Source organism: Chiloscyllium punctatum, chromosome 41 (genome assembly GCF_047496795.1).
Source record: "Chiloscyllium punctatum isolate Juve2018m chromosome 41, sChiPun1.3, whole genome shotgun sequence".
In the NCBI taxonomy this organism is placed as follows: domain Eukaryota; kingdom Metazoa; phylum Chordata; class Chondrichthyes; order Orectolobiformes; family Hemiscylliidae; genus Chiloscyllium; species Chiloscyllium punctatum.
In genome coordinates this window covers 48,591,140-48,603,988 of record NC_092779.1, presented here as the reverse complement: position 1 = coordinate 48,603,988, position 12,849 = coordinate 48,591,140, and positions in this window count along the sequence as shown.

Genomic DNA, 12,849 nt, shown 5'->3' with positions numbered 1-12,849 from the left:
GTTTTAAATGTTTTGAAAGCTTAATAATTCCAAAAGCATTTTTACCCACTTTCATGTCTACAAAGGGCATCTAACATCACCTAAAAGGCACTTCTTTCAGAAAGTTCTAAAGCTGTTAGAGTTATTCAGAAAGAATAACTCTAACAGCTTTAGAACTTTCTGAAGCCCACCAATCATTTTCTGAACATGCTATTAATGATACGTACATCCACTTGAAGACAGCTACACTTTGAAATGTGCAGCATCCTCCGTGAACCACAGTTAAACTACAAAATGCATTCATTCTCCACTTTGGTGAAAGCGGTGGGTGCCAGGTTTGGGAGCTTGACTTCTAGAGTCAGAGCTCCAGTGTCATTTTAATTAAGTCAGAGATCCTTTTTATCCCTGCAAATTCAGGCCAGAGTGTCTATTGTGGCTCAGTTGATAACACTCTTGCTTTTAGTCACAAAGGACTAAGTTCTAGTCCCTCTCAAAAGTTAATCCTGGTGTACTGGGCAACATTTACTCTTCACTGACATCACGCAAACAGATTATCTGGCCATTATGACATTGCTGTTTATGAGAATTTGCTACATGCATATTGGCTGCCAAGTTTCATTCATTGCAACAGTTACCATAAGTACTAAATCAGCTATAAAGTACTTTGTGATGTTTTGAGGACAATAAAAATGAAGACTTGAATTTATATAGCACATTTCATATCATCATAACTTCCTAAATTGAGTTGCATCTTTTAAATACACCTGAGGTAGCAGACAGGAAACTCAATCACATCACGTTTGAAAGACAGTGCAATATTGAAGTTATGAGCTGAAGTTCTCTGGAATTGGCCTTGAACCCACAATCTTCTGTCTCAGAGGCAAGAGTGCTCCCACTGAGCCACAATATATGGTGCTATTTCAATGCAAAGTTATTCTTTCTAATCATGTCTTTGGAAATACATCCTGTGAAATAAGCAGTTAAGGGGTAAAATAGGTATTGGGACTAATGTGAGAACAATGATATTAAATTGCTGGCCAATTTTATCTCAGGAATAAATGTCAATGGAAGAGAACAAAAGTTTGCAGCAATTAACTGTATACAGTCAATGCAAGGAGAGTAAAGTGGATCAGCTAAAGGCACAGACAGACACAAAGTATGACGTAACAGCTGTTACTGAAAAGTGGCTTGCAAAAAGGCATATAAATCACAGCTCCATTTTTCTGGATACAGGGTTTTCAAGTGGGTTGGAAAGAGGGATAAAAGAAAGCACTGATTGATTAAAGAATCACGGCTGTGAGAAGGGATAATATATTTGAAGAAATATCAAATGAAGCTGAATGGATTGAGTTGAGGTTCCAAAATTGATTTAGTGGCAGGAAGCAAAGAGAAATGTGCAATGATTGTCTTTGTGACTTGAAAGCTATGCTGATTTATATCAATGAGTTAAACTTTAAATGTAAGGGTGCATGATTAAGATAATGTTATTGACAGTGAGAAGGAAAGCTGTAAACTGCAGGAAGATAGCAATGAGCTGCTCAGGTGGGCATAAAAGTGGAAAATGGGATTCAATTTAACAAGTGAGAGGTGATGCATTTGGAGGAGGCAAACAAGGAAAGGAGATACACTGAAAATGATCAAATGTGTAGAGGGACAGAGGGATCTTGGAGTGCATACCCATAGATCCCTGAAGGTAGCAAATCATGCAATATGTAGGATTAAAAGCATGCAAGATGGTTTCCTTTATTGGTTGGGGCATAGAATATGCAGGTTATACTGGAACTGCACAAAACATCTGTTACACTAGCTAGAGTGCTTGTCCAGGAGAAAGTGAGGACTGCAGATGCTGGAGATCAGAGCTGAAAATGTGTTGCTGGAAAAGCGCAGCAGGTCAGGCAGAATCCAAGGAGCAGGAGAAGGAGAATCGACGTTTCGGGCATAAGCCCTTCTTCAGGAATGAGGAAAGTGTGTCCAGCAGGCTAAGATAAAAGGTAGGGAGGAGGGACTTGGGGGAGGGGGGGTGGGAATGCGATAGGTGGAAGGAGGTCAAGGTGAGGGTGATAGACCGGAGTGGGGGTGGGGACGGGGGGGGAGAGGTCAGGAAGAAGATTGCAGGTTAGGAAGGTGGTGCTGAGTTCGAGGGATTTGACTGAGACAAGGTAGGGGGAGAGGAAATGAGGAAACTGGAGAAATCTGAGTTCATCACTTGTGGTTGGAGGGTTCCTCGGTGGAAGATGAGGCACTCTTCCTCCAACCGTTGTGTTGCTATGGTCTGGCGATGGAGGAGTCCAAGGACCTGCATGTCCTTGGTGGAGTGGGAGGAGGAGTTGAAATGTTGAAGTTTTCCTCCGCTACATCGATGACTGTATCGGCATTGCCTCGTGCTCCCACGAGGAGGTTGAACAGTGCATCCACTTTACCAACACCTTCCACCCCGACCTCAAATTCACCTGGACTATCTCAGACTCCTCCCACCCCTTCCTAGACCTTTCCATTTCTATCTTGGGCGACCGAATCAACACGGACATTTACTATAAACCGACCGACTCCCACAGCTACCTAGACTACACCTCCTCCCACCCTGCCCCCTGTAAAAACGCCATCCCATATTCCCAATTCCTTCGTCTCCGCCGCATCTGCTCCCAGGAGGACCAGTTCCAATACTGTACAACCCAGATGGCCTCCTTCTTCAAAGACCGCAATTTCCTCCCAGACATGGTCGACGATGCCCTCCACCGCATCTCCTCCACTTCCCGCTCCTCCGCCCTTGAGCCCTGCCCCTCCAACCGCCACCAGAACAGAACCCCACTGGTCCTCTCCTACCACCCCACCAACCTCCAGATACAGCGTATCATCCGCCGTCATTTCCACCACCTCCAAACGGAACCCACCATCAGGGATATATTTCCCTCCACTCCCCTGTCAGTGTTCCGAAAAGACCACTCCCTCCATGACTCCTTCGTCAGGTCCAAACCCCCCACCAACCCAACCTCCACTCCCGGCACCTTCCCCTGCAACTGCAAGAAATGCAAAACTTGCACCCACACCTCCCCCCTTACTTCCCTCCAAGGCCCCAAGGGATCCTTCCATATCTGCCACAAATTCACCTGCACCTCCACACACATCATTTATTGCATCCGCTGCACCCGATGTGGCCTCCTCTACATTGGGGAGACAGGCCGCCTACTTGCGGAACGTTTCAGAGAACACCTCTGGGACACCCGGACCAACCAACCCAACCACCCCGTGGCTCAACACTTCAACTCCCCTCCCACTCCACCAAGGACATGCAGGTCCTTGGACTCCTCCATCACCAGACCATAGCAACACGACGGTTGGAGGAAGAGCACCTCATCTTCCGCCTAGGAACCCTCCAACCACAAGGGATGAACTCAGATTTCTCCAGTTTCCTCATTTCCCCTCCCCCCACCTTGTCTCAGTCAAATCCCTCAAACTCAACACCGCCTTCCTAACCTGCAAACTTCTTCCTGACCTCTCCGCCCCCACCCCACTCCGGTCTATCATCCTCACCTTGACCTCCTTCCACCTATCGCATTTCCAACGCCCCTCCCCCAAGTCCCTCCTCCCTACCTTTCATCTTAGCCTGCTGGACACACTTTCCTCATTCCTGAAGAAGGGCTTATGCCCGAAACGTCGATTCTCCTGTTCCTTGGATGCTGCCTGACCTGCTGCGCTTTTCCAGCAACACATTTTCAGCAGAGTGCTTGTCTAGTTTTGATCATTGCATCACAAGAGTGGTGGAGTCATACAGTCATACAGTATGGAAACAGACCCTTCAATCCTACCGATTCATGCCAAACATAAACCAAAACTGAACTAGTATACCTGTCTGCTCCTGGCCCATATCCCTCCAAAGCTTTCCTATTCATGTACTTACTCAAGTGTCTTATAAATGTTGTAACTTTGTCAGCATCCACCACATCTTCAGGCAGTTCATTCTACATGCGAAGCAACCTCTGTGTAAAAACTTTGACCCTCATATCTTTTTAAAATTTCTCTCCTCTCACCTTAAAAATATGTCCCCTGGTCTTGAAATCCCCCATCCTAGGGAAAAGACACCTACCATTAACCCTATCTGTATCACTCATGGTTTTATGAACCTCTGTAAGATCACCTCTCAACTTCTTAGGCTACAGTGAAAAAGGTCCCAGCCTATCCAGCATTTCTTCATAACTCAATCCTTCCATGCAATTACAATGTGGGTGTCGAACCCCTCTCTTAATTAAACCAAACACCCAGAAAAGTTTGCCTTGCCTCGTAATCTGTTAAAATGTGAGTGACAGAGGATTCCCAAATTCCATTACTAAAGAAAAAATATCAATTTATTTTGCTAACTCGATTCGTGAACATTAAACAAAACAAAACAATTCACAAATCCAAGCCTGCCTTTTTCTTAACTACTTACTATCTGACCCCAGTTCTATAAAAATATGCTGTTCTAATAAGATACTTATTAAAATTTCATTAACTTAATATCAACACTATGCCATCTTTATATTTCCTGCTGTCTTCAGTTTTCCTGATGATCTCCCTGGGGTTGTCTTCTTTCTTTTCACTGCAGATAGGCTTTACGTGAAAGGATATCTTTGTTAGAGAGGGATTTTTTCTGGTTTCTTTAACAGCACAATGTTAGATGGGCAGTTAGCTCTCTGGCAGTTTCTCTCTCTATGGCAGTTGCGCTGTGACCAATTTTCAAAATGTTTGCATTCTTACAGCATCACCCCCCCCAAACCTTGGATCATTTCATTGGTTTGATGTTGATAAAACAATTATTTAAACTTGATTGGTATTTAGTATCCTGAACATAATTTAAACCGGTTAAATTCAAATTATTGTCAGAACAGCAACCAAAACTCAGATATCCATTTCACAGCCAAATGTTACATTCGGAACAGCACACCCTTTAGCTGGCAACTGTTGCTGTACTTTAAATTCAGAAAAGCACTTTTTATCTTAAAGTGGCCGTATATGCTTTTGACTTCGTAATAATACCCTGCAATATCCTGGTAAAATCCCATCTGAACCCTCTAGCTTAATAATATATTTCCTATAACTATGTTCACCGTAAAGGGAGTACAGAGGAACATTATCAGTATGTTGCCAGGAATGGAGAATTTTACCTATAAGGGCAGATTGGACAAACTAGAGTTTTTTTAAGAAGGGAGGCTGACTGGAATCTTAATCAAGACATACAAAATTATGAAGACTCTAGTTCAGGTGGATAGGAAGGATCCACATTCCTTAGGAGATTAGTCAATAACCAGGGGTATAGATTTTAAAGAAAGATGGATGTGAAGGGAGTTGAGTATATTTTTTATCCAAAGGGTGGTGAGGATCAGGACTTCAGTATCTGACAAGGTAGTAATGGATGAAACCTGCATTCCGTTAAAAACAAACTTAAACTATATCATTTCAAGTACATATATATGGGGTTATGGAATAAGAGCTGGAAATTTGGATCAGGCTGGATAGCTATTTTTCAGATGACGTAGTCTTCTGTGCTTTTTATTTAAATTTTTGTATGATAAGGGTTGCCATTACTTGATTTGCACATCCTATCCCTGTTGTTTTAAACAGGCTTTAATCTCAATCATTATTTTATATATTAGAATTGATCTTATACTATTGACTAATGTCCCAGGTTTCACAATTGCCCTACTGCCCAATTAAAACTGTTGATATGATTTAACAAAAAATGTTAGAAATTTAGAAAAAATGAATGAAAATATCCTATACAATTGGTTCAATTGTGGCTGAAAATGAATATTCATTAGGTTCTGCACATCACAGCAAACATACAAAATTCCAGATGAGGCAACATGTGAAGAATTGAGATACAAAATTATCATTGCTGAAAGAAAAAGCAAACGCTGAATGAAAACTGAAGGGATTAAGCTAGTCTTGACATGTTTTTAAAAGTTCAGTGAGCATACTTAGTGTGAATCTGCTATCATTTTAGCAAATTATGTGCATTATTTTGCATGGAAATGTTTTTCAAGGCAAGTTGTTCATTATTTGCAAGGGCATGTCATTTAAGAAATATTATGCCTCAGTTGCTCAGAAACTTGGTCAGATCGTATTGGTAGTACTGCGCTCAGTTTTTGGCACTGCACCTCAGAAAGGATATATTGACTTTGACAGCAGTGTGAAGCATTTACATCAGAATAATATTAGCACTTAAAAAGGCAAATAATTCAGGTAAAATACATAATAATGACTTGTATTCCCATTAAGTATAGACAATTGTTTGGTAACCTAATTGAGTGTTAAAAGTTATAAAAGAACTTTGACGAGATATATAGGAACTGTCTCTCTGGCAGGGGTAGATGATCCAAAGGGGTGTAACCTTTAAATTGATGTTGGGTCTTTCATGATGTTATGATACAGCGGTGAAGCCCTCTGTTAATTAAACCAAACATCCAGAAATGCTCACCTCGCCACATAATCTGTTAAAATATGAGTGACAGAGAACTCCCATATTCCACTATTTAAAGAAATTAACTTTTTTTTAACTCTAAAAGTGAACATTGAACAACTATTCACAACTCTAAGCCTTGTTATGGAGAAAATATTTACGAAAAGTCTTCGGATTTGGAGGTTTTCAGATTTCAGGATTTCAGATAAAGGATTGTGTACCTATATTAGAGACTGATTAGATCCTGTTTCTCTCAAAATTATAACTTCTTTTCCCTTCTCTCCCTGTTCTGCCTGAGTAAACTTTACTCACAGAGGTGAAGTCTTTTTGGCAATCAAGCACTAACTCAATACCCAGCCCCTGCCTCAGCTGTGCACTCTTCTGCAGCTTTTCAACTTTTCTTGCGGTTTCCTTTACAACTTTCACTAATCCTACTGGCTTAGCCTCTTTTACCACAGCTTTTCCCCCAATTCTTTTCTTCAACAACCAGCTCTGTGATCGTATGTGTCCTACCTTCTGGTAGTGAAAACACCCTTTCCCAGTGCCGCCTTAAACCATCGGCACTGTAATTTTGTGTCCCACTCCATTACAGTGAAAACAACTAGGCCTTTCACCTCCTGTCCACCCTCTTGGGCTTTCTTTTTCACCTGTAGTGTGTTCTATTCTTTGTCTCGTAGTGTAGGATCTCCCCTTCACAGGATGAAATTCCTGCCGGAAGCTAAATATTGCCTTATGCACCAATGCACATTCATCCACCAACTCTGCTACTGTTCTCACTTCTTAAACTTTTTGTTCATCCACATGAATTCTTATCTCTGGAAGTGATTTTTTAAACACCTCCAGCAGAATAATCTCTCTTAGAGCCTTATAGGTCTTATCTATTTTTAAGGCCCACACCATCTATCAAAATGACTATTTAATTCTTCCGAACTCAACATAAGTCTTAGCTGGTTCCTTCTTTATGTTTCTGAACTGCTGTCTATATGGTTCTGGTACCAATTCATAAGCACTCAAAGTGGCCTTTTTGACATCTGTATAATCTCTTGATCCCTAATCTGACAGGGCTGCAAAGACCTCACTAGCTCTGCCTACCAGCATAATCTGAACTAGCATGACCCACAAGTTCTCTGACCACTCCGTCAGCCTAGCTAATTTGTCAAATGAAATAAAAAAAGGCTTTGACATCTTTCTCATCAAAATATGGCAATATTTTAACGTATTTTTATACATCACTACCTTCTCTCTTCATCTCCATCCTGTTAACGTTCCTAAAGAATTTGCAACTTCTGAAGTTCAAATTCTCTCTCTCTTTCTCTTTCTCTTTGCTCTCTCTCTCTTTGCTCAGCTAAGAACCTTCTCTCCCTTTCTTCTTCCTCTCTCTCTCTCTCTCTATCTTCTAACTCCATTTGCCTCAATTGCAGTTTAAGCTTTTCTAACTCTACTGCACTTATCTGTTTTTCTGATACACCTAAGTGCTCAATCAACTCCATTAAAATTTCACCTTTCCTTTTGTCCCTGGTTAAACACAATTCTAATCTATTTGCTAATTCTAAAAATATGCCATTCCTCTGTCTTTGTAAACTTTCTTGGCAAATTTGGGAAGCACCTTCAAACCCCAGAACCTCTTTAGCAATTTTAAGAGCCATTTCTCTCACTTTTAATTTAACCAACCACAAGTAACCAAATTTTTTCACCTAGTTTTATTTAAAGATCTAGGACACTAATCAGCAAGTGTTTAAATCTGCTAGGATTTTTTGTTCCCCAAATCTGTTCAAATCTGTCCAAATTTCAGACTGGATCTGTCTAAACCTGTCCAAATCCTGGACAAGCCTCCAAACTGTTACAACACGGAGGTGAACCCCTCTGTTAATTAAACCATATACACAGAACAGCCTGACGTTGTCGACTTTCCTGCTCCTCAGATGCTGCCTGACCTGCTGTACGTTTACAACACCACATTCTTGACTCTAATCACCAGCATCTGCAGTACTCACTTTCACCCAGAATACCTCACCTCATCTCATAATCTGTTAAAATATAAGTGACAGAGAACTCCCAAATTCCACTATTTAAAGAAAATAACATCAATTTATTTTTTAACTCTAAAAGTGAATGTTAAACAACTATTCACAACTCTAAGCCACCCTCCCCCTTAACTGCTTATTATCTCCCTCCAACTGTACAACAATATGCTGTTCCAATAAGATAGTTATTAAAATTATATCAACTTAATTTCAAAAGCACACAGCTGCTGTCAACTTCTGTGACTTAACTCTTTTGGCTGCTGAATTCCCTGGGATGTCCTTTTTTTTACTGTGAGTATGTTTCATATGAAAAGGTACCTTTGATAGAGAGTGTTTCCTAATTTCTTCAACCTATCTCGATGGCAGTTGTTCTCTGTTTAATTTTCAAAAAAATTACTCATTTTTATATCCCCAACATTGAATTGTCTCATTGGTTCGATGTTGGTGAAACAAAAACTTCAAACTTAGGTTGGACTTTAGTATCCAGGGGCAGAATTTGAATTGTTGTCAAAACAGCAATCGAAACTCAGGTATCCATTTCACAGCCAAAAGTTACATAATTTCAATTTTCCAGTACACTCTGGGACTGCCATCTAGTCACATACACAGTTGCATGTAATCTCTCAGTTCAGAACAGCATTCACACTCTCTTAAAGGTACAGTACATGCCTTTAACGTCATAACGATGAATAAAGTAAGAACATATTTGTTCACGCAATGGATAGCTAAAATCTGAACTCTTTCCTCCAGAAAAGCTGGTTCTAGAAGTCAACATGTATGCACTCCTGGTAAGGCCAGCATTCTTTGCCCAATCCTACAATGATTTTGTACTAAGCTGCTCTTCTGCACCAAACCAGTTCATGTGGTGAAGGTAACTCTCCAGTGCTGTTACGTAGGAATTCTAGAATTTAAACCAGTGATGAAGAAAGAATAGCAATATTTTCCGAATCAGGATAGTGGGTGATTTGAAGGAGAGATTATAGGTACAAACATTCCATTATATCTGCTGTCCCAGTTCCTTGAAAAAAAGGACTTTAAGTTATCTGACGACTTTTGTGTCCTCAGGATATGGCAGAGCATATCCTGAGGATCTATTACCCTGAATGATGTATTTCTAAAATGCAGGCACTGTTGTATAGGAAATGCAGCAGTCAATTTGCACAAAGCATGCTCCCACATGAAATAAGGTGAAGGTGTTCAAATATTTTGTTCAAGTGGTTTTGGTTCAGAGATAGCTCTGCTGTTCTTCAGAACTAATTCCATGAGAAATTTTGAATGAACCTAAGAGGGTAGACAGTGCCTTGATTTAACATCTCATGTGAATAATGGAACTTTCAACAGTGCAGCACTCTCCACAGCAGAACATGAGCCGAAATTCTTACATTCACATCCTGACACATAAGAAATGGCAGGAGTAAAACCACATGGCTCCTTGAAACTGTTTTAATGTTCATTGATCATGGGTGATCTCCAGCTTCAGCTCCACTTTCCCTACGACTCCCCAAAGTCCTTGATTCCCTATGAGACCAAAATCCATTGAACCCGATCTTAAATAAATTCAACAAGAATGGAGTGCGACTTGAACCCGTGACCTTCTGTCTGTTAGCTAAGGATGGTACTTGTCACCCTAGCTGAGACCTGAAAATTAAGCTGATAATTTTCAATACTGATGCAGACAATATTTCTTTCATACGTTTATTCCTAACTACTCTTGCAGAGGTGAAATACCTCCTTGAACTGTTACAAGGTAGGCAATGGTATGGTAGGCAATCTGGCTCACCAAGCCTGCTTCACCATTCAGTATAATGATGGCCAATCCTCTTTCTCGATGCTCTACTCCTTCTATATCCCCATGTGAAGTCATAGAGATGTACAGCACGGAATCAGACCCTTCTGTCCAACTTGTCCATGCCGACCAGATATCCAATCTATTCCTGCCTAGCAGCACCCGGCCCATATCCTTCCAAACCCTTCCTATTCATATACCCATCCAGATGCCTTTTAAATGTTGAAATTGTACCAGCCTGCACCACTTCCTCTGGCAGCACATTCCATATACGTACCATCCTCGGCATGAAAAAGTTGCCCCTTATGTGTCTTTTATATCTTTCCCCTCTCACCATAAACCTATGCCCTCTAGTTCTGGACTCACCCACCCTATTCATGCCCCTCATCACTTTATAAACCTCTATAAGGTCACCCCTCAGCCTCCAGCACTCCAGGGAAAACAGCCCCAGCCTATTCAACCTCTCTCTATAGCCCAAATCCTTCAACCCTGGCAACATCCTTGTAAATCTTTTCTGACCCCTTTCAAGTTTCACAACATCGTTTCAATAGGAAGGAAATCAGAATTGCACGCAATATTCCAAAATGTCCTGTACAGCTGCAAGATGACCTCCCAACTCCTGTACTCAATACAATGACCAATAAAGGAAAGCATACCAAACGCCTTCTTCACTTGCCTATCTATCTGTGACTCTACTTTCAAGGAGCAATGAATCTGCACTCCAAGGTCTCTTTGTTCAGCAACACTCCCTAGGAGCTTACTATTAAGTGTATAAGTCCTGCTAAGGTTTGCTTTCCCAAAATGCAGCATCTCGCATTTATCAAAATTAAACTCCATCTGCTACTCCTCAGCCCATTAGCCCATCTGATCAAGATGCCGTTGTAATCTGAGGTAACCTTTTTCACTGTCCACTACACCTCCAATTTTGGTGCCATCTGCAAACTTACCAATGATACCTCTTATGCTCACATCCAAATCATTTATATAAATGATGAAAAGTAGTGGACCCAGCACCGATCCTTGTGACACTCCACTGGGCACAGGCCTCCAGTCTGAAAAACAACCCTCCACCGCCATCCTCTGTCTTCTACCTTTGAGCCAGTTTTGTATCCAAATGGCTAGTTCTCCCTGTAGTCTGTGAGATCTAACCTTGCTAACTAGTGTCCCATGGAGACCGTTGTCAAATGCCTTACTAAAGTCCATATAGATCATGTCTACTGCTCTGCCCTCATCAATCCTCTTTGTTACTTCTTCAAAAAACTCAATCAAGTTTGTGAGACATGATTTACTATGCACATTTCCAAAGCCATGTTGACTATCACTAATCAGTCCTTGCCTTTCCAAACACTTGTACATCCTGTCTGTCAGGATTCCCTCCAACAACTTGCCCACCACCGAGGTCAGGCTCACTGGTCTATAGTTCCCTGGCTTGTCCTTACCACCTTTCCTAAACAGTGGCACCACATTAGCCAACCTCCAGTCTTCCAGCACATCATCTATGACTATCGATGATAGAAATATCTCAGCAAGAGGCTCAGCAATCACTCCCCTAGCTTCCCACAGAGTTCTAGGGTACCCCTGATCAGGTCCTGGGGATTTATCCACTTTTATGCATTTCAAGACATCTAGCACCACCTTCTCTGTAATATGGACATTTTTCAAGATGTCATCATATATTTCTCCACATTCTATATGTTCCATGTCCTTTTCCACAGTAAATACTGATGCAAAATACTCATTTCATATCTCCCCCATCTCCTGCGGCTCCACACAAAGGCTGCCTTGCTGATCTTTGAAGTGTCCTATTTTCTCCCTAATTACCCTTTTGTCCTTAATATATTTGTAAAAACCTTTGGATTCTCCTTCACTCTATTTGCCAAAACTATCTCATGTCCCCTTTTTGCTCTGCTGATTTCCCTCTTAATTATACTCCTAATGCCTTTATACTCTTCTAAGCATTAATTCGATATATCCTGTCTATACCTGACATATGCTTCCTTGTTTTTCTTAACCAAACCCTCAATTTCTTTAGTCATCCAGCATTCCCTATTGTCTTAGTTTTTCCTTTCACCCTGACAGGAATATACTTTCTCTAAACTCTCATCACCTCATTTTTGAAGGCTTCCCATTTTCAGCCATCCCTTTACCTGCGAACATCTGCAAAGTTCTTGCCTGATACCATCAAAATTGGCCTTTCTCCAAGTTAGAACAGTCTAAGATGTTCCATCACTATTTTAAAACTAATAGAATTATGGTTGCTGGCCCCAAAGTTTACCCCCACTGACACCTCAGTCATTTGCCCTGCCTTATTTCCCAAGAGTATGTCAAGTTGTGCATCTTCTCTAGTAGGTACATCCACATACTGAATCAGAAAATTTTCCTGTAGACACTAACAAATTCCTCTCCATCTAAACCTTTAAAACTATGGCAGTCCCAGTCTATGTTTGGAAAGTTAAAATCCTCTACCATAACCACCTTATTATTCTTACAGATAACTGAGATCTCCTTAAAAATTTGTTTCTCAATTTTCCTCTGACTATTAGGGGGTCTATAATACCAGAGGAGAAAGTGAGGACTGCAGATGCTGGAGATCAGAGCTGAAAATGTGTTGCTGGAAAAGCGCA